Genomic DNA, 2936 nt, shown 5'->3' with positions numbered 1-2936 from the left:
TCTATCTATCTATCTATCTATCTATCTATCTATCTATCTATCTATCTGTCTGTCTGTCTGTCTGTCTGTCTGTCTATCTATCTATCTGTCTATCTACCTATCATCTATCTATCTATCTATCTATCTATCTATCTATCTATCTATCTATCCATCCATCCATCTATCCCTCTATCCATCCATCCATCTATCCATCTATCATCTATCTTTGAAATAAGGATGAGAGTGAATGTCAGTCATGGAGGGACTGGAATCTGGACCATCTCCATACATTTGAAAGAAATCAGATTTCCTTTCCAGCATGGTTACTTGTGTTTGGATAGAACTGATCTGGGAAGAGTCAAGGCTTTCATCAAATTCAAACCCTGCCTTTTTCTCTTATAGCCTATGCCGTCACCTCCACACAGGGAAGGGACCCACTGGTCACGTCATCCGTGCTCCTTATTTTGTAACTGAAGAGAATGCGATCTGAAGACGTTCAGGAATTTGTCGAAGAGCACACAGGTCCTAGGGGCCAGAAGCAGGATGTGGACCCAGGTCCCCTGGATCCAGAGACTGTGAGTGCTTATCCCACTGGGCCAGGTACAAGGACAAGGACACTCTCCTCCTAATCCTCCATCGATGTTCTGAGAGATCGAAAAAGTCCGCAGAAGTTTGTGCTTAGCTACCAAGGCAGTGAGGGCCTGGGCCATCACTGGGTCCTTTGGTATAAGCCCAATTATTTGACGTGGAGCTGTACCAGGTTGACACATACTCCCTCTGAGAAGGGAGTTGGCAAGGGAGAGCCTGTCTGTGGAACAACCGCGGATGCCTCCTTTTCCTCCTCTCTCCCTTTAGTGGCCATCCAAAGGGTTCATCAAGATTTCCAGTCGGTGACATCTTTGTCATGTCCACCTGAGAGGCTTATCCCCGAAGTGTCTGCTTTTCCCCAGCAATGTACCGTTCTCCTCCAATGTTCCTCCATCCACACTAGTCACCTGGGAGTCTTGGGTGGAACAGCAAATATCTAGTACACCCCCATCAACATTCCCAAAATGCCAAAGGCTCAGTGACCAGCTCCATGTTCACCTGGAATCTACCTTACTCAGAATCTCGTGAAGTCTGAGTGGGAAGGGGCTTCTGCGGCCCTACCTGACCCAGAATTCTCTCTTCAACCTTCTTGAAAAGTGGCCACCCAACTGGAGGTCAAGTGGTCATCCAGCTTCGCTTGAAGGCCTCCAAGGAAGGGGATTGCGCCACCTCCAAAGGCATCTTCTTCCACTGGTGGATAGATTTAATTGTTAATGAGTTTTTCCTGAACCAGACCTACATATGCCCCATTGGCAGCTTCTACCCATCACTCCCAGCTCAGTCTCTGGGCCAAGAATTCAATAAGCATTTATTGTAAGTGCTTCCTATGTGCTGAGACAAAGAAAAACAAAAACAATCCCTGCCTTCAAGAAGCTTACAATCTAATAGGGGAATCAGCATGCAAATAACTATGTCCTAACAAAATTTATGCAGTGTAGGTGGAGGGTAGTCTCAGAGGGGTGATGAGGAGTCTCTTATCATTCTGTTCCTTCACTGTACAGAGAATTCCAACATTTAGATGACAATCATTCATGTTGGGCTTTGGTGATCGAAGTGTTTTAAATGCATGAGCTCAATGGACCCTCAAAACCACCCTGTGATGTTAATTCTATAGATCTTATGATTGGCTTTGGGGAGATGAAGAAAGGGAGATTCAGAGAGTTTAGTGAGCTTACCTATGGTCACACAGCCAGGAAGTGATGGAGGTGGGCAATGAATCTGGATGTTCTCTGCACGCCAGCATCCCATCCATGAGGCCCTGCTGCCCTTCTGTGGAATGGTCTTATAGAGTGTCATAGCCTTATATATTTGTTCTTGTACCAATTAATAATTATACCCTTCATATGGTACTTTCTTATAATAAAGGTTTTGGTACAATGGAAAAGTTGACTGAAGCCAAATGACCATTTCAATTCCCACGTCTCCCTTGTATCACTTGTGTGACTAAGGTGAGGGGTGGAACTTCCAAACGTCTCCGTTTCCTCATTTGTAAACAGAGGAACTTGGACCGCATGTCCATTGACATCTCTTCCAGTTCTGAATCTGTGGTCCTATGCAGCCTTCTTGTGCCTCAGTTTCCTTATCTGTAAAAGAAAATGGTGGCCTCTGAGGATCTTTCCAGCCTTAGAACTATGAGCCTGCCTAACTTTCCTGTAGCTCAGTTTCCTCATTTGCAAAAGGAAGGAATTGGACTTGATTGCCTCTGAGGTTCCTTCCAATCTGCTCAATAATCTATGGAAGGTATAAATATTGTACCCATTTTAATAGACGAGGAAGCTGAGGTTTAGTGAGGTTATGTCTTGCTTTAGAAGACCAGGACTGGGACCCAGGCCTTCTGAACCTATGTCTGGTGCTCTCTGCAGTACACCATGCTGCTTAGCAGGAAGACTTGTCTTCCCTCTGCCCAGACTAGATCGTAGAGAGCCCAAAGGATACTCAGAGTCCAACAGGTCCCACCTGCTCTTTTTACAGATGGGGAAACTGAGGCATGGGGGTTTACCTAGGACCACAAATCTAGAACTGGGACAGATTCTAGAGGCCACCCAGATCACCATCTGTTGGGGTGCATATGATGGAGAGAAGGTTCTCCTGGGCTCAAGGCTCCTGTGTCCTCCTTAACTCTACCATCAGAGATTAATTGGTTGAGGTTAAGCAGTCTGTGTTCAGGTGTTGTCTTTTAAAGTACAAACACCTCTGGGGCCTGTTAAATCTCTAACTGATGAAGTCTCAGCCTTCAGTGTGGATTCATTTATAAAACCCTTTTTATAACACAAGAAGACCCTGTTAGTATGAGGGCACAGGGGACCTTGGGGGAAAGGGGGAAGGGGAGAGAGAGAGAGAGAGAGAGAGAGAGAGAGAGAGAGAGAGAG

General features: G+C 45.7%; 1 long non-coding RNA gene across 1 annotated transcript in view; it reads left to right on the top strand.

The window, feature by feature from the left end:
- The window catches only part of LOC138162083 (uncharacterized), a 37578-nt gene extending 35521 nt beyond the window's left edge, over positions 1–2057 (top strand). Inside the window, exon 3 of the long non-coding RNA XR_011168537.1 lies at positions 382–2057. This is a non-coding gene — a long non-coding RNA (uncharacterized lncRNA). The remainder of the gene's footprint in view (positions 1–381) is intronic.
- The last annotated feature ends 879 nt before the right edge of the window (positions 2058–2936 follow it).

Source organism: Petaurus breviceps, unplaced genomic scaffold (assembly GCF_028583685.1).
Source record: "Petaurus breviceps papuanus isolate PSGF00001 unplaced genomic scaffold, PetGlider_PUasm1.0 186, whole genome shotgun sequence".
In the NCBI taxonomy this organism is placed as follows: domain Eukaryota; kingdom Metazoa; phylum Chordata; class Mammalia; order Diprotodontia; family Petauridae; genus Petaurus; species Petaurus breviceps.
This window is presented reverse-complemented; position numbering and strand designations above follow the sequence as displayed.